The sequence below is a fragment of the Mesoplodon mirus genome (assembly GCF_964341445.2).
Source record: "Mesoplodon mirus genome assembly, chromosome: 4".
Taxonomy (NCBI): domain Eukaryota; kingdom Metazoa; phylum Chordata; class Mammalia; order Artiodactyla; family Ziphiidae; genus Mesoplodon; species Mesoplodon mirus.
The window spans coordinates 75,043,912-75,064,297 of NC_138979.1; positions in this window are offsets into that span (position 1 = coordinate 75,043,912).

The following is a 20,386-nucleotide window of genomic DNA, read 5'->3' on the forward strand; positions in this document are numbered from 1 at the left end:
TCTTCTCTGCTACACCTTTCCTTTAATAGTTTCCAAATAACTCAATTCCTTATCTTTTCAACGTTAAAACAAAATTTAGCAAACACCATGAACTGATACATGTATAAAACCACAGTACTTTCATCCAACTGTACAGCAAATATCCCATATTGTGTATTTTTAAATACTTGTACTTTAATATCTCCAGCAATATGCTCTATGACTTCCAGCAGTGTTTGCTGACAAATGAATGTATTTTAGTTTGTCTTTATTTTTCTTTGTATTATTTCTGCTGTTTTTATGTGAGAAGAAGAACAAATATTCATAAATGGCATGTGAGTTTTGGACTTCTGCACCAAAAAACCTTAGAAGAGGCTTCTAAACATTTATTATTACACCTAATGAAATATTTTAAAGTTTGGATAGGTAATTTTATTAAAGACTGCTGGGAAAGTTGTAGAGTGTATCTTTGTGTTCTAGATTTTGTTTGTTTACATCCACTGAAGCACACAAGTCTTACATATACAGCACAATGAATTTTTACCTATGTATCTACCAGTGTAACCGTGACCCAGATCAAGATGCAAAACATCTCCTGAGCCTCAGAAAGCTCCATTGTTCCCCTTTCCTGTCAAAAAACCTGCAGCAGTACCTGCTGTTCTGACGTTTACTACCATGGATTTGTTTTGCCTGTTCTTGAACCCTATATAAAAGGAATCATACATCTTCTGTGTTTACCTTCTTTTGCTCAGTGTTTTTGAGATAAATCCCAGTTGTTGCATGTATCAATACTTCATCCTTTGTCATTGCTGTGTAGTATTATTCCAATGTACAAATATATTAATAAATCATTATTTGTTTATCTGTTCTTCTACTGGTGGACATTTGGTTTCCAGTTCAGGGAAATTATAAAGTTGCTATAAAAGTTCTTTAATAAGTTTCATGGAGTAGGTGTATGTTTAATTTTATTAGAAATTGCCAAACAACTTTCCTGTTTATACTCCCACCAGAAATGGATGAGTTCAGTTGCCCTAATCCCTGCTAACATTTGACGTTGGTCTTTTAAATTTTAATCACTCTGGTTGGTGTCTATTGATATCACATTGTGTTTTAACTTGCATTTCCCTGATGAGTAATATGGCACATATATTTATTGATCATTTGCATATCTTCTTTTATGAAGTACTTGTTCACATATTTTGCCCATTTAAAAAAATTCATTGACTTTTTCGTAGAGATGGCCAAGAGGCACATGAAAAGATGCTCAACATCACTAGTTATGAGAGAAATGCAAAACAAAACTACAATGAGGTATCACCTCACACTGGTCAGAATGGCCATCATAAAAAATCTACAAACATTATATGCTAGAGAGGATGTGCAGAAAAGGGAGCCTTCCTACACTGTTGGTGGGAATGTAAATTGGTATAGCCACTGTGGAGAACAGCATGGAGGTTCCTTAAAAAACTAAAAATAGAGCTACTGTATGACCCAGCAATCCCACTCCTGGGCATAAATCCGGAGAAAACCATAATTTGAAAAGATACATGTACCCCAATGTTCACTGCAGCACTATTTACAATAGCCAGGACATGGAAGCAACCTAAAAGTCCATAGATGGAGGAATAGATAAAGAAGATGTGGTATGTGTGTGTGTATATATATATATATATATATATATATATAACAATGGAATATTACTCAGCCATAAAAAAGAATGAAATAATGTCATTTGCAGCAACATGGATGCACCTAGAGATTGTCATACTGAGTGAAGTAAGACAGAGAAAGACAAATATCATATAATATTGCTTATATATGGAATCTAAAAAATAATGGTATGAATGAACCTATTTACAAAATAGAAATAGAGTCACAGATGTAGAAAACAAACCTATGGTTACCAAGAGGGAAAGGTGGGGTGGGATAAATTGGGAGATTGGGATTGACATAAACACACTACTATACATAAAATAGATAACTAATAAGAACCTATGTATAGCACAGGGAACTCTACTCAATACTCTGAATAACCTATATGGGAATAGAATCTAAAAAAGAGTGGATATATGTAGTTGTATAACTGATTCACTTTGCTGTACAGCAGAAACTAACACAACATTGAAAATCAAGTATACTCCAATAAAATTTTTTTTAAAAAGGGAAAAGAAAGAAAAATTGGTTGTTTTTTTCTTACTGACTTACAGGTGTTCTTTATATATTTTGGATCTGTTCTTCGTTAGAATGTACTGCAAATATTTTATCTCACTCTACAGTTTGCCTCTTCATTTCCTTAATGGTGCCTTTTGATGGGCAGTTTTAAATTTTGATAAAATTCAATTTATTAATGATTTTATTTCATGGATTGTCTTCTGTGTCCTATTTAGGAAATCTATCCTACTTCTAAGTCACGAGGATAGTCTCCTATGTTTTATAGTTTCACACTTTCCAGGTCTAGCTTATGCATTTAGGTCTAAGATCCGTCTGACATTCATTTTTTGAGGCAGGGCTCAGAGTTCTTTCCCCTCCCCATAATGTAGATATTCAGTTGTTCCAGCACCATTTTCTGAAAAGTGGATGTAAGTTTTCAAGTGTCAGACAAATCACAGTGACTTTATTTTACCATTAGCAAGTGTCTCCAGGAGCAATGCACACTTAGGGTGATGTTCATCTTGAAGGACAGTGGATATAAACCCCTGTTTAAAAGACTATTCTTGGAAATTATAACATTGTTTGAACATCTTTTCTGATCTCATTATCTCATCATTATTTTTAACTTGCATTATGACTAAGAGATCATACTAAGGGTAGGAGAGAGATCAGTTCTGCAAATTTGTTTAATTTGCTCATACTTGCATTATTATAATATATGCTAAATATAGTGTATAGTATAACCTTTTAATATATTCCAGGAATCTTTTTAACCTGCTTATTCATTTTGCTAAAAATTCCCCACATTGATTTGAGGGTTTGTCTCTTTCTCTATAAAATGTGTCAATTTTTACTGTTTATATTTTGATGATGTAATACTAGGCTCATATACATTTTAAATTATTGTATCTTTCTGATGAATTTAGTCTGTTATCACTGTGAAGTGATCATCTTATCTCTGCTAAGACTCGTGGCCTTAAAGCCTATATAATCGCTATTAATATGGCCACACCAGCATTTTTTTTGTCATTGCTCCAAGCTTTCAATTTCAATTTTTGTGAACTTTTGTTTTCAATGTTTTTCTTAAAAAAAGCATAAGTTGAAATATGGGAAAAAATCAGTCTATCTTTTTCAGTTAACTGAACCATTGAACCATTTATATTTTATGATGTATTTGTGTTAAATTTAACAACTTATTTTGTTGTGATTTCTAATAGTTCTCTCTTGTATTCGTTTCCTAGGGCTGTCAGCATTAGTCTGGGTTCTCCACAGAAAAAGAACCAAAAGAATATATTTGTATTTATATTTACTATAATGAATTGGCTCATGCAGTTATGGAGACTGAGAGTCTAAGATCTTCAGTCAGAAGGCTTGGAGACCCAGGAGAGCTGATGGTATAAGTTTCTGTCTGAGTCCAAGTCCAAAGGCAGGAGAAGACCAATGTCCCAGCTCAAAGACAGGCAAAGAGAAAGAATTTTCTTACCCAGCTTTTTATTCTATTCAGACCTTCAGTGGATTGGACGAGTTCCACCCACATTGGAGAGGGCAATCTGCTCTACTTAGTCTACTCATTCAAATGTAAATCTCACCCAGAATCACCCTCACAGAAACACTCAGAATAACGTTTGATCAAATATCTGGTCAACCCATGGCCCAGTCAAGTTGACATATAAAATTAACCATCACACTACATATCAAAGTATCACAAACTGGTTGACTTAAAACAATAGAAATTTATTGTTTCACATTTCTAGAGGCCAGAAGTCCAAGATCAAGGTGTTGCCCAGGACCACGCTCTCTCTGAGCTTTCGGGTAGAATCCTTCCTTGACTCTTGCTAACTTCTGGTGGCGGCTGTTGATCCTTGGCATTTCTTGGCTTGTGGCTACATCATTCCAGTCTCTGCCTCTGTTGTCACACAGCCTTGTTATCTCTGTGTCTGGGTCTTTTTTCCTCTTATAAAGACTCCAGTCATATTGGATTAGGACCCATGCTACTTCAGCATTACCCCATCTTAATTATATCTGCAAAGACCTTATTTCCAAATAATGTCATATTCACAGGTAGCAGGAGTTAGGACTTCAACATATCTTTTGAGGGGACACAGATACCACATCTATTGCATGCCTCCTTTCCTCTCCTTTCCTGCTTTCTTTTGGATTAATTTTTTTTAATTTAATTTAATTTTATATTTTATACAGCAGGTTCTTATTAGTTATCTATTTTATACATATTAGTGTATATATGTCAATCCCAATCTCCCAATTCATCAAACAACCACCCCACCCCGCTATCCCCCCTTGGTGTCCATATGTTTGTTCTCTACATCTGTGCCTCTATTTCTGCCTTGCAAACCAATTCATCTGTACCATTTTTCTAGATTCCACATATATGCATTAATATACAATATGTGTTTTTCTCTTTCTGACTTACTTCACTCTGTATGACAGTCTCTAGGTCCATCGACATCTCTACAAATGACCCTATTTCATTCTTTTTTATGGCTGAGTAATATTCCATTGTATATATGTACCACATCTTCTTTATCCATTCATCTGTCGATGGACATTTAGGTTGCTTCCATGACCTGGCTATTGTAAATAGTGCTGCAATGAACATTGGGGTGCATGTGTCTTTTTGAATTATGGTTTTCTCTGGGTATATGCCCAGTAGTGGGATTGCTGGGTCGTATGGTAGTTCTATTTTTAGTTTCTTAAGGAACCTCCATACTGTTCTCCATAGTGACTGTATCAATTTACATTCCCACTAACAGTGCAAGAGTGTTCCCTTTTCTCCACACCCTCTCCAGCATTTGTTGTTTGTAGATTTTCTAATGATGCCCATTCTAACTGGTGTGAGGTGATACCTCACTGTAGTTTTGATTTGCGTTTCTCTAATAATTAGTGATGTTGAGCAGCTTTTAATGTGCCTCTTGGCCATCTGTATGTCTCCTTTGGAGAAATGTCTATTTAGATCTTCTGCCCAAGACCTAAATAGACATTTGGATTGGGGTGTTTGAGCTGCATGAGCTGTTTATATATTTTGGAGATTAATTGTTCACCCGTTGATTCATTTGCAAATATTTTCTCCCATTCTGAGGGTTATCTTTTCATCTTGTCTATAGTTTCCTTTGCTGTGCAAAAGGTTTTGTTTCATTAGGTGCCATTTATTTATTTTTGTTTTTATTTCCATTACTCTAGGAGGTGGGTCAAAAAAGACCTTGCTGTGATTTATGTCAAAGAGTGTTCTTCCTATGTTTTCCTCTAAGAGTTTTATAGTGTCCAGTCTTACATTTAAGTCTTTAATCCATTTTGAGTTTATTTTTGTGTACGGTGTTAGGGAGTGTTCTAATTTCATTCTTTTACATGTAACTGTCCAGTTTTCCCAGCACCACTTATTGAAGAGACTGTCTTTTCTCCATTGTATATCCTTGCCTCCTTTGTCATAGATTAGTTGACCATAGGTGCATAGGTTTACCTCTGGGCTTTCTATCCTGTTCCATTGATCTATATTTCTGTTTTTGTGCTGGTATCATATTATCTTGATTACTGAAAGTTTGTAGTATAGTCTGTAGTCAGGGAGTCCGATTTCTCCAGCTCCGTTTTTTTCCCTCAAGATTGCATTGGCTATTTGGGGTCTTTTGTGTCTCCATACACATTTTAAGATTTTTTTGTTCTTGTTCTATAAAAAATGCCATTGGAGGGACTCCCCTGGTGGTGCACTGGTTAAGCATCTGCCTGCCAATGCAGGGGACATGGGTTCGAACCCTGGTCTGGGAAGATCCCACATGATGTGGAGCAACTAAGCCTGTGTGCCACAACTCCTGAGCCTGCGTGCCACAACTCCTGAAGCCTGCACGCCTAGAGCCCATGCTCTGCAACAAGAGAAGCCACCACAATGAGAAGCCTGCACACCGCAACGAAGAGTAGCCCCAACTCACCACAACTAGAGAAAGCCCACGCGCAGCAACAAAGACCCAACACAGCCAAAAATAAATTTAAAATAAATAAATAAATAAATATTTTAAAAAGTGTTTTAAAAAATGCCATTGGTAGGGCTTCCCTGGTGGTGCAGTGGTTGAGAGTCTACCTGCCGATGCAGGGGACACGGGTTTGTGCCCTGGTCCGGGAAGATCCCACATGCCGTGGAGCGGCTGGGCCTGTGAGCCATGGCCGCTGAGCCTGTGCGTCCAGAGCCTGTGCTCCGCAATGGGAGAGGCCACAGCGGTGAAAAGCCCGCATACTGCAAAAAAAAAAAAAAAATGCCATTGGTAATTTGATAGGGATTGCATTGAATCTGTAGATAGCTTTGGGTAGTAGAGTCATTTTCACAATCTTGATTCTTCCAGTCCAAGAACATGGTATATCTCTCCATCTGTGTCATCTTTGATTTCTTTCATCAACGTCTTATAGTTTTCTGAGTACAGGTCTTTTACCTCATAAGGTATGTTTAACCCTAAGTATTTTATTCTTTTTTGTTGCAATGGTGAATAGGATTGTTTCCATAATTTCTTTTTGATCTTTTGTTGTTAGTGTATAGGAATGCAAGAGATTTCTGTGCATTAATTTTGTACCCTGCAACTTTACCAAATTCATTGATTAGCTCTAGTAGTCTTCTGGTGGCATCTTTATGGTTATCTATGTATAGCATCATGTCATCTGCAAAGAGTGACAGTTTTACTTCTTCTTTTCCAATTTGTATTCCTTTTATTTCTTTTTCTTCTCTGATTGCTGTGGCTAGGACTTCCAAAACTATGTTGAATAATAGTGGCGACAGTGGATATCCTTGTCTTTTTTCTGATCTTAGAGGAAATGCTTTCAGTTTTTCACCATTGAGAAAGATGTTTGCTGTGGGTTTGTCATATATGGCCGTTATTATGTTGAGGTAGTCTCCCTCTATGCCCACTTTCTGGAGGGTTTTTATCATAAATGGATGTTGAATTTTGTCAGAAGCTTCTCTGCATGTATCAAGATGGTCATATGGTTTTTATTCTACAGTTTGTTAATATGGTGTATCACATTGATTGATTTGCATATATTGAAGAATCCTTGCATCTCTGGGATAAATCCCACTTGATCATGGTGTATAATCCTTTTAATGTGTTGTTGGATGCTGTTTGCTACCATTTTGTTGAGGACTTTTGCATATATATTCATCAGTGATATTGGTCGGTAATTTTCTTTTTTTTTTTTGTAGTATCTTTGTCTGGTTTTGGTATCAGGGTGATGGTGGCCTCATAGAATGAGTTTGGGAATATTCCTTCCTCTGCAGTTTTTTGGAAGAGTTTCAGAGGGATGGGTGTTAGCTTTTCTCTAAATGCTTGATAGAATTCACCTGTAAAGCCATCTGGTCCTGGACTTTTGTTTGTTGGAAGATTTTTGATCACAGTTTCAGTTTCACTACTTGTGATTGGTCTGTTCATATCTTCTATTTCTTCCTGGTTCAGTCTTGGAAGGTTATACCTTTCTAAGGATTTGTCCATTTCTTCCTGGTTGCCCACTTTATTGGCATAGAGTTGCTTGCAGTAGTCTCATAGGATGCTTTGTATTTCTGTGGTGTCTGTTGTAACTTCTCCTTTTTCATTTCTAATTTTATTGATTTGAGTCCTCTCCCTCTTTTTCTTCATGAGTCTGGCTAAAAGTTTATCAATTTTGTTTATCTTCTCAAAGAACCAACTTTTAGTTGTATTGATCTTTGCTATTGTTTTCTTTGTTTCTATTTCATTTATTTCTGCTCTGATCTTTATGACTTCTTTCCTTCTACTAACTTTGAGTTTTGTTTGTTCTTCTTTCTCTAGTTCCTTTAGATGTAAGATTAGGTAGCTTATTTGAGATTTTTCTTGTTTCTTGACGTAGGATTGTATTTCTATAATCCCTCTTAGAACTGCTTTTGTTGCATCCATAGGTTTTGGATCGTCATGTTTTCATTGTCATTTGTCTCTAGGTATTTTTTGATTTCCTCTTTGATTTCTTCAGTGATCTCTTGGTTATTTAGTAACATATTGTTTAACCTCCATGTGTTTGTCTTTTTTACGTTTTTTTCCCCTGTAATTTGTTTCTAATCTCATAGCGTTGTGGTCAGAAAAGATGCTTGATATGATTTCAATTTTATTAAATTTACTGAGGCTTGAGTTGTGTGACCCAAGATGTGATCTATTCTGGAGAATGTTCTGTGTGCACTTGAGAAGAAAGTGTAATCTGCTGTTTTTGGAGGGAATGTCCTATAAATATCAATTAAATCTATCTGGTCTACTGTGTCATTTAAAGCTTATGTTTCCTTATTAATTTTCTGTCTGAATGATTTGTCCACTGGTGTGAGGTGTTAAAGTCCCCCAGTATTATTATCTTACTGTCAGTTTCCTCTTTTATAGCTATTAACATTTGCCTTATATATTAAGGTGCTCCAATGTTGGGTGCATATATATTTATAATTGTTATATCTTCTTGGATTGATCCCTTGATCATTATGTACTGTCCTTCCTTGTCTTGTAACATTCTTTTTTTTTTTTTGCAGTGTGTGGGCCTCTCACTGTTGTGGCCTCTCCCGTTGCAGAGCACAGGCTCTGGACGTGCAGGCTCAGTGGCCATGACTAATGGGCCTAGCTGCTCCGTGGCATGTGGGATCTTCCCGGACTGGGGCACTAACCCGTGTCCCCTGCATCAGCAGGCAGACTCTCAACCACTGTGCCACCAGGGAAGCCCAACATTCTTTATTTTAAAGTCTATTTTATCTGATATGAGAATTACTACTCCAGCTTTCTTTGGATTTCCATTTGCATGGAGTATCTTTTTCCATCCCCACTTTCAGTCTGTATGTGTCCCTAGGTCTGAAGTGGGTCTCTTGTAGACAGCATATATATGGGTCTTGTTTTTGTATCCATTCAGCAAGCCTGTATCTTTTGGTTGGAGCATTTAATCCATTCACATTTAAGGTAATTATCGATATGTATGTTCCTATTACCATTTTCTTAATTGTTTTGGGTTTGTTTTTGTAGGTCCTTTTCTTCTCTTGTGTTTCCCACTTAGAGAAGTTCCCTTAGCATTTGTTGGAGAGTGGTTTGGTGGTGGTGAATTCTCTTAGCTTTTGCTTGTCTGTAAAGCTTTTGATTTCTCCACTGAATCTGAATGAGGTCCTTGCCGGGTAGAGTAATGTTGGTTGTAGGTTCTTCCCTTTCATCACTTTAAGTATATCATGCCACTCCCTTCTGGTTTGTAGAGTTTCTGCTGAGAAATCAGCTGTTAACCTTATGGGAGCTCCCTTGTATGTTATTTGTCATTTTCCCGTGTTGCTTTTAATAAGTTTTGTCTTTAATTTTTGTCAGTTTGATTACTATGTGTCTTGGCATGTTTCTCCTTGGGTTTATCCTGCCTGGGACTCTCTGAGCTTCCTGGACTTGGGTGGCTATTTCCTCTCCCATGTTAGGGAAGTTTTCAATTATAATCTCTTCAAATATTTTCTCGGGTCCTTTCTCTCTCTCTTCTCCTTCTGGGACCCCTATAATGCGAATGTTGGTGCGTTTAATGTTGTCCCAGAGGTCACTTAGGCTGTCTTCATTTCTTTTCATTTTTTTTTTCTTTATTCTGTTTTGTGGCAGTGAATTCCACCAATCTGTCTTCCAGGTCACTTGTCCGTTTTTCTGCCTCAGTTATTCTGCTATTGATTCCTTCTAGTGTATTTTTTCATTTCAGTTATTGTATTATTCATCTCTGTTTGTTTGTTCTTTATTCTTCTAGGTGTTTTTTCTTTAATTCTTCTAGGTCTTTGTTAAACATTTCTTGCATCTTCTCAGTCTTTGCTTCCATTATTTTCTGAGGTCCTGGATCATCTTCACTATCATTATTCTGAATTCTTTTTCTGGAAGGTTGCCTATCTCCACTTCATTTAGTTGTTTTTCTGGGGTTTTATCTTGTTCCTTCATCTGGTACATAGTCTTCTGCCTTTTCATTTTGTGTATGTGGTTTTTGTTCCACAGGCTGCAGGATTGTAGTTCTTCTTGCTTCTGCTGTCTTCCTTCTGGTGGATGAGGTTATCTAAGAGGCTTGTGCAAGCTTCCTGATGGAAGGGACTGGTGGTGGGTAGAGCTGGGTGTTACTCTGGTGGGCAGAGCTCATTAAAACTTTAATCTGCTTGTCTGCTTATGGGTGAGGCTAGATTCCCTCCCTGTTGGTTCTTTGGCCTGAGGCGACCCAGCACTGGAGGCTACCGGCTCTTCGTTGGGGCTAATGGTGGGCTCCCAGAGGGCTCATGCCAAGGAGTACTTTCCAGAACTTCTGCTGCCAATATCTTTGTCCCCGCAGTGAGCCACAGCCACCCCCTGCCTCTGCAGGAGACCCTCCAACACTAGCAAGTAGGTCTGGTTCAGTCTCCTGTGGGGTCACAACTCCTTCCCCCTGGGTCCTGATGTGCACACTACAGAGTGGAGTCTCTGTTTCCCCCAGTCCTGTCGAAGTCCTGCAATCAAATCCTGCTAACCTTCAAAGTCTGATTCTCTGGGAATTCCTCCTCCTGTTGCCGAACCCCCAGATTGGGAAGCCTGATGTGGGGCTCAGAACCTTCACTCCAGTGGGTGTACTTCTGTGGTATAATTGTTCTCCAGTTGTGAGTCACCCACCCAGCAGTTATGGGATTTGATTTTCGTGTGATTGCGCTTCTCCTACCATCTCATTGCGGCTTCTCCTTTGTCTTTGTATATGGGATATCTTTTTTGGTGAGTTCCAGTGTCTTCCTGTCAATGATTATCCAGCAGTTAGTTGTGATTCTGGTGCTCTCACGAGAGGCAGTGAGAGCACATCTTTCTACTCCGCCATCTTGAACCAATCTCTGGATTAATTTCATCATTCCATTTTTTTCCTACCACTACATTCAAAGTTCTACATTCTATTTCTATTATTTTAGCTGTTATTCTAAGAATTACAATATGTATACTTAAGTGTAAAGATAATCACCACTTTTACCCTCTTCCCAGACAATACAAGGACCTTAGACCACTTTATCTCCACTTCCCTTCTCCCAACCTTATGTAACATTATTATCATGTATTAAATCTATTTTTAAATAATCTTCTCACTGTAAAATAAAACTTGGAAGACAGAAAGCCACATGAATCAAATGTATGGCTTAATGAACGTTTTAAGAAAAAGACCATTCAGGTCAGAAGTAAAATTTTGCTGGCCACCCAGAAGCACCTTTGTATGCGTCTTCCCAATTACAATCCTCTCCTCACCACTTATATGGTCATTACCTTCATTTCTGTACTTATAATTTTCTTGCATTTCTTTTAAAAGTAGTTTTATCACCCAAATATGCATCCCTAGACACTAGAGCATTACATTGCCCATTAAGTTTTTTTGACATTTTTTTCAATCTAAAAGTTCTTTTTCCATCTTTTTATTTTCCTTACAGTTCATGCCTTGAAGAACCTGGGCTGTGTGATAATTAGTTTAGTTTCCCAGAGGAGTTTTTTTTTTTAATCACATCCTCATGGTTCAAAATCTTTCTCTGCCCTCTATATTTCCAGAAAATCAGGTGGTTGGATCAGATTTGGGTTTGACCCCTTTTGCAAGACTCTAGTTAGAGTTTGGCAAGACTATAGAGGTACATAGTGTCCAGCTGTCACCCTTCTTGATGTTAGCAATGATTGATGTTTAATGCTAAACCTATTAATTTGTTGGGGGTTGCAAAATGGTGATATCCTATCTTTTTTTTCTTGTTTTTTAATAGTTCTAATACTATTATAAGAAATCACTTCTCCATCTACTATCTTGTTACCCTGCGGTACAGTTCATATGGTAAAGACAGGAAAATCCTGGAATCTTTTCCTTTATTCAGTAGTTTTCAAGATAATAAATTAGTTTCCAATCATCCTCTGAGGGAGACCAATTCTTTTTTTTCCCTCAATATTATTATGAACTCATGAATTTAAACATTATTTTTACTGCAGCTCAAATTGTCCCAGTGGGAGCCTCTTCAGGTTGGTTCCTGAGTCCTTTTGACATGAGACTAGGAGTCTTTAAAAGCTTCATTATGACCTGATATGACAAGATGTTCCAGGTTCACCTTGTGAATTTTCTGCACCAGACCTGGATTCAGGCTTTTCTGCAAGAAGTTCTGCTTCCTTTTAGTAAGAAATAGAACTTTAAGACCACAATCTCAGCACTGGGAATACTCGTTGCTCTAGGTTGGTCACCGTTTTCTTTTCAGTGGAACTAAACACACACACACACACACACACACATACTTCTGAGGTTTTCTAAATCTGATGTATATCATTATTTTCATGTCCTGTACACAAATGTACATATATATATTTAAAGATAAAATATCACATGAATCAATATTGATACTTCGAATCTAATTCAAAACAAGATTTTATGTAACTTCTCTATTACACCCTTAGCTCCTCTCTTCTACACCATGAATCCTGATTCTCAAGAATATGAAAGATGATATATTTGTAATTTCCCATAATTGGTCATTTGTCTTATCTTAATTATACTAACAATAGACTTGAAATAAAAATACTAATAAATTACTAATATGATTATTTAAAACATTAAAATAAATCCTTTTGCATATGCCCTTTCCATCTTATCTCCATTTTTTAGTAGTTGTAGTACATATTGTCAGAGCCCATGACATTACAGCCTATACTCACCCCCTCTAAGCCATCACTCAGTCTTAGTTCTACAGGTTACTATAAATTTAATCCTCACCATCTGCCCTCACATCCATGAGGGTTATTTTGGTTGTCTGAAGCTTATTCTTTAGTAAATTTCTCACAAAATTCTCATGGGAACAATATTCACTGAGATCTTGCACGTTGATAACTGTTTTTATATTTGAAATTCAGTTTTGCTGGATATCAAATCCTGGGTGCTTTCACAAACACATGTCATTTTTCTGGCATGATGTGCTGCTATCAAAAAGTCTGATGGTAATCTAATATTCTTTTCTTAAAAATTCCATTCTCTCTTTACCGATGCTCAAAATAATTTTCTAATCTTTTCTTTAAAGTCCAGTAATTACAGTAGAATGTCTCTAGGTGAAAGTAACATTTGGTTGATATTCATAGGTACATGGTATCCTCTTTTGACATGTAATTTTTAAATTTTTTGCTAATTTTAGACAAGTTTTCTTGGATTATAGTCTTTAATATTTGTTTTGTTCCTTTATATGGCTTGCTTCTTCAGATCTTCTATTATCCATATGTTTAGTCTTCTTTGTTATATTTAACATTTGTCACTTTCTCCCAATTTTTATTATCCCTTTCTTTGTTTCTTTTTTATTTAAAAATTTTTTTTCACCTTATGTTTGTCTTAAGGCATTACTTGTTGTTATTTTTCCTTGTGTTCCTTCTAGTTTAGTCTTCATTTCTGAAATGACTTTTTTCCTTTTATTTCTAATTATTTCTTAATGATTTCTTCCACTTCATGTCTAAGTTTTTATCATTCTGATGTATTTTCATGACTTTTTGTCATTTTCTTAAATTTTTTTAGCTTCATGTGAAATAGGAAATTACATTTTTATCTATTTTGTGGGCATGGCTTTTTATGTTTTTAATGTCTTTGTTCCATTTTTTAAAAATTCTAACTGTCAGATATGATCATATTGTTTTTTCTAACTGTTAATTTTTAGGTGAAATTCATTTTCCTGACTTTGAGAATAAAGCAGGATGTAGCATACTGCATATTTTTGCCCTTCAAATTTATATGTTGAAGTTCTAAACCCCAATGTGATAGTATCAGGAGGTGTGGTCTTTGGTAGATAATTAGGTCATAAGGGCTCAGCCCCAATGAATGGGATTAGTGCTCTTATAAAGAGACCTCAGAAATCTCTCTCACCCTTCCACCACCTGAAGATACATCAAGCAGTCTGCAGCCTAGAGGAGGGCTCTGAGCAGAACTCAACCATGTTGGCACCCTGACCTCAGTCTTCCAGCCTCCAGAACTGTGAGAAATAAACTTCTATTTTTTTCTTATATCAGTCCAAGCTAAGAGGTGGGGTTCAGGAATTTTTTCTAACATCATAAAGCTCCCTTTTTTGTCGTTTCTGTGTGATGTGAAAAATCAGATGGCTTACTTTCTGAGATTTCCTGTCTCTGGTCCCCTCTCTTATTTTGGTCTGAGCTTTCTGTTTTCTTCATCTGTATTGCCTTTATCTGGCTTAATTCTAATTTGACTTTGCAGCACTTTCCCTCCAGTGTTGGGTCTGGAAGGAAGCCCTAGAGAGACAGTTTTTAGAGTTCATGAGCCTCATACTCACCTAATACTGGCCCCTCTCAGTTTCAAATGCTGTTCTCAGTTGGCTTTCCAAGGTTTTCTGTAAATTCCAGTTGGGATTCTGCTGTTCTTCGGTATTTCAAATGCTACTCTGTTGCTTCCTTTTTCTTCTTCCCACACAGACTCCAATATCATGAAGATCTTGGAATTATTGGTGGTTTTTCCACACCCACTTCTATTTTAGGCTTTTGGGGATATCTTGTCACCAGTTCTGTTATAAACATTGTCTGATGTTATGTAGAGATTCAGAGCAAGTAAAGAGCTACCACCACTACAATTTTCCCTTAATCTCTGTCTCTTTTTTAAACTTCACAAGACACTATTATTATTTTATACAGTCAATGTTTGCTTAGAACTAGCCACATATTTTCTAACTTTCTTGGCTCTTCATTCCTTCTTCCTCTTCATTCTGGGATCAATTTCTTTCTGCCTTTAGAATTTCTTTTAATGAGAATCTACTGGTGGTAAAGTCACTGTGTTTGTTTGTTTCTGAAAGTATGTTTATTTTGCCCTTGGAAGATATTGTCTCTGAGTATGGAATCTTAGACTGGTAGCCGTTTTTGTTCATCCTGTTGAAGATATTCAACTGCTTCATGACTTCCATTGTTAGAACTGATAAGTTAGCTATAAGTCTGTCACTCTTTCCAAGGCAGTATATCTTTTTACTCTGGCTCTTTTTATAATTTTCTTCTTTCATGTGTTGCTGTTTCACTGTGATATATCTACATTTGCATCTCTTTTTATTTATGCTACTTAAAACTGAATTCATTATGCAGTGATTCAGTGTTGAATTCTCAGCCATTATCTCTTCAAATACTTCCTCAGATCATTCTCTGTTCTCTCCTTCAAGGACTCTGCTGAAATGGCTGTGAGACCTTCTCATGTTATCTTCCATATCTTGTAACCTCTATTCTGTATTCATCTTTTTGCCTCTTTGTACTGCATCCTGGAAATTGTCCTCTAACACATCATCCATTTCATTAGATTCTTTCCTTTGCTATGTCTAGTCTGTTTTTGTGTGCATCCACTGAATCCTTCATTTCAATTCTTGAACTTTTTATTTGTAGAAATCTTATTTGGTTTTTTTCCCAAGTCCTCTATGTCACTTTTACAGTTTCTCATTCCCTGTCTATATATTTTAGATTGTCTTTAACCTTTTTTTAAATTGGGCTATAGTTGCTTCACAATGTTGTGCTAGTTTCTGTAGATTGTCTTTAATCTTTAAACACAGTAAGCATACTTTCAGTTCCAATACATAAAGTCTTGAGATGTTTCTATTTTATGTTGTTTCTTATTGTTCTCATTCACAGCGCTTATTTTCTTATGTACTTGATTATTCTTAGTTATGTGCTGCTTTTTGTCATTAAAAATTATTTGTAGGAATAACTTGAAATCAAGAAGGAAGGAGCATTTTCTACAAGAGGATTTGCATTTGTTTCTGCTGTGCACACCTCAAAGCACTACAGTCTGAGATTCTTTCAAATGAAATTCACAGCAGTGTTTTGATCCTCCCAAATGATGTTACTTTGAACTGCAAATCCATGCAAGGGTTGGGTCACTTCCAGATCACCCATAACTTGAGAGAGTAGCCTTTTGGAGTCCCAGTTTATTTGGGGGAGGGTTTATTATGGCTTGATTTCTGTACCTCTTGCCCTAAGAGGTTGTAAAATCTAATGCTTAATGTGCCTAGATCAGTGAATTCCTTAAGAAAAAGGGTTTTCAGGGTTTCACTTTTCCAGCAATTTTCAATTACCTTGTAATTCCTAGCTCTGCTGCCAATTCCTTGATATTTTAAGAAGATTTTTAAAAATCTATTTTAACTAGCATTTTCAGATGTGAAAATGAAAGTAGTAACATTAGTCCAAATAGCTCATCATTAACACATCCAAAGATTCCACTTGTCCATTTTGTTAGAGCTAGTTTATGTAAAACTAGATACCATCATATAAGAAGCCACTTAATCTGGTACTTCGACTGCAATGTATTAGGATGAGACTTCCTCTTATCCCTCAGGATTCCTGGTACCTTACACACTGGGGATGTTTGACCAAAGGAGAGCAGTAATGTTATCCACATATTAGATACTCATTAAAGGTAATTTCTTCCTTCATTTTTACATAAAAAATAAAAAGCAAAACATCTAATATTTCCTTTCTATGGTCCCAAAAGATCATCTTGTGTATCCCTTTTTGAATTTGGGTTCTTCAAACCCGGGGGTCCTATGGCTCTATGAAAACCTGCTCCAAGAACTGATCTGTTGTCACTGATGTTTGGTCTTCCCAACTCCAGCTCTTTCCTTTGCTACAGGAGCTCTAGGCCAGCACATTTAAGCTTGCTTTCCAGTGTGTCTGCAATGCTACAATTTGACTTTATTGGGGACGAACATGTCACCTCCATTTGCAGAGAAAGCCCCTTTTTAAGTTGTGAAATGAAAGAAAATGTTTATTCTTGATCTTCAGGCATCTGAAAACAGGTGTGTGAGATTTGGGTGTGTTTTTTGAAGGTTTTGGCATGGGGATTTCCCAATATCCTTCTGATGATTCCACTGGACAGTTTTTTACTAGTCAGATGGAAAGCTAACCTCTGTGCTGCCACTGTCAAGGTATTTCCCCTTCTTGTGGTGCCAAGTAAATTTCCCACCTCACATTTTCTAACATGTCAAGCAGTGGTCTTAGGTTCCCATTTAGTGGGCTTTTCAGTGAACCTGTGTGTAGTTCCCTCATTTTGTGTTAGGAGGAGTAAGTAGGCTTGCCCTGAGGCAAGAAATCTGGGTTCTCCCCACCTGTTTGTTGCTGACCCGCTGGTAACCTTCAGTAAATTGCTCAACCCATCCAGATGCAGCTTCTACTTCTGTAAAGTGAAGGGGGTGATTTGGCTTGATGTTCTTTAAGACTCTAGTCCTCAAACAATGATACATCATGGATTGATATTCTAGGATTCTCTCCCATTCCTACAAGGGTTTCTATAATGCCTTAAAGGTGTAGGAACTGAAAAGTCAAAGCAACTCCGCTAGGTTAGTTTAATTTCTAGTAAGTTTTATGTGGTCAGCCACAAAGCTGTCACTGAGGCTGAAAGATGAGTGTGCTACCAAGACAAATGTCACATAGATATTACGTCTCAAGTTTAATAAAAGGGGAAAGAATTTGGCATCGTGTCTTGGATTATGTCCAACAATCACTGCCCCCTCTATTTAAAAAAATTTGAAATCATTTGGCAAAATAACAGGTACATACACCTTACCAAGGTATTACTTCATGTTAAAGCTGCTCTTTTCCTCTCCCCCCAAAGAGAGTCTTTGCTTAAATTTCTTTTTCTTATCCTATCAATGAAACAGCAGAACATTTTCCTTGCTTGCCTTTCAGGGATAAAGTCTAGACACAAGTTTGTAGTGTGCTGTGCTCTCTCAAGAAAAAAGTAGGTGTCACACTGCACTGCTTTTCCTTTTCTTCTCTTCACATTTTCTACCATCTAGTTTTCACAACTTAAGGTTCCATTTAGAATCTGGGAGAAATTCTGTTATTTTAAGGCAATTATAAAAATTTGGAATGCTTTTACTCTAACTCGTCTTTGGAATGTTCAGGGGAAGGAGTGTCCCCAGTGGACAGGCTTGGTCAGGATGCTGGTTGTTCTCAGCCTCCTGGTTGTCTCACGTCCCACCTTGGAGAAAGCCAGTGCCCTGCCCTGCTACCCAGCTCCTGGCTGTTGGTGGAGGGTGCGCCTCCTCCATCACCCCATGCAGCATGGTCTTCTCCTGGGCTCATCCCACTCCAGTCATTTTCTCTCTTCACCACATTTTTGGATACCCCCTTCACCGCCCTTTTTTTTTTTTTCATACCTCAGTGGGTAGACTGGTGGGTTTCCAGGATTCCTGAAAAAGGTGTCAGCCACCATCTGCTCAACTGCTTTTCAACTCGGGAACATGAGAGTTAGCTTGACATTGGTGCGAGATTGTGGTGGGACTCAGCCTCTGAGAAGGATGTTCACATCCTCTCTAGGATCTGATTTCAATAGCAGCGAAATACCAAGGCAGGGCCTAATTGCTTTGTGCCGGGGCTCCTTTCGGGGAAATCGAAACTGCAAAAGAATCCCAGAAAATAATGAAAACCAGAGCTTCATTTCTGCTGTGATGGATTATCAAATTTCATCATTTGCTTCAAATCTGTCCTACCCTCTCCTGTCTCTTTCTCTCCTCCCCGGGGACTCCTTAGCCTAGAATGATGAAGTGATGTGACATACTCCTCTCTCTGTTCCCATGGACTCGCCCACCACTCCAGCACCATGATGGGTCACCCCAAAGAGCAGGGACAGAGACCAGAGCAGGACGGTGTATGCCTGAGGTATACACATACCAGATGCTATCTGTACCTTGTCCAGGTCACTTGGACCATGTGTCTTCAACGTGGGCAATAGCATCCCCAACTGGGAGAAAATTGGTACAGGGCAAGGGGTGGTGGAGGTGATGATTAATTTTGTTTCAACTTGACTGGGCCACTGGCTGTCCAGACATTTGGTCAAGCATTATTCTGAATGCGTCTGTGAGGGTGTTTCTGGGTGAGATAAACATTTGAATTGGTAGACTGAGCAAAGCAGATTGCCCTTCTTAATGTGGGTGGGCGCTATTCCATCAGTTGAAGGCCTGAATAGAACAAAAAGGCTGACTTTCCCTCCTGCCAGACTATCCTGAGTTCAGAAGTCACTTCTTTCCTTCCTTGGGATTTGAACTGAAACATCAGCTTTCTTTGCGTCTCAAGCCTGCTGGCCTTAGGACTGGACCTACACCATCCTGGGTCTCCTGGGCCTCCAGCTTGTCGACGGCAGATCTTGGGACTCATCATCCTCCATAATCACAGGGGCTAATTCCTTATTTTATAAATATATATATTTATATACTTTTGAATGAAGTCTCACACACACACACACACACACACACACCTTGTTGGTTCTGTTTCTCTAGAGAACACTGACTAACACAGGGGACAAAAAAAAAGTCTTGCATATTTTAATGGTTTGCAACCCCCCCACCAAAGGACAACAGTACATAAACAGATAAACAATATATTTGCAGTATTAAAACTTGATGGGGCAGGGGCAATTAGGAAAAATTACTTTAAAAGTCTCCTTAGAGTGGTAATAATTTTAAAAAAAAAGATTGAGAAACTGCTTTGGACCCTGCTTTTTCATGTGTCCCAGATTCCTACCAACTACCAGGATGTACATTTCTGTCCTCAAAGCCTTTCCCTCATTCCTCAGCATCTGTAAACTATCAACTGACGGGGGTTGGGGTGTAAATGCCCCCACTCTTGTACCCCTTGGGTGCATCGGGTGATTCTGTTCTGAGCTGTGTGTTTTCCAGTTTGCCCCCAAGGGTAAGATCCAGCTGCCTTTTGTTCTGCTGCTTAAAAACATACCCTTTCTCTGCTGCCTCTTTTCCTGCCTCACTCCCCGACTCTCCTGCTGATTTCCCCACACCTTCCAAATAAACCACCTGCACCCAAATCCCCTCAGGGTCTGCTTCCATGGGAGTCCAAACTAAGACCATACATACGTGTGTGTGTTCAGTGATTTGTAACTCCATTAGTTAAATAAGTAAAAGAGAGTCTATGCATGAGAGAGTGTATCATACAAAGATTATAATTAATCCAATTCTATGTACCTGAAGTCCTTTGAAACATTTTTTTAAAGCATGGACTTTGGAGCCAGACTGCTGGGCTCCCCCACTTTCTAGCTGTGTGACCATGGGCAAGTTACTTATCCTCTCTGTGCCCCAAGGGCTAGCTACTATTTCTGTTGTTGTGTTGCTCTTGCTGAGCACGTGGTTACTGCCAGACTGTGTACACAGGGCTTTGTCTTTCTCACCGAGAGAACAAGAAAGGAAAGCAGCAGTTAAAGTTTTACTAGGACTTTCTGAACTAGAAGTCACATTTTGTCTAAGAAGGCCCAGACGTTGGGCTGTCTACTAACGTGTTCTTACTGTATTAAT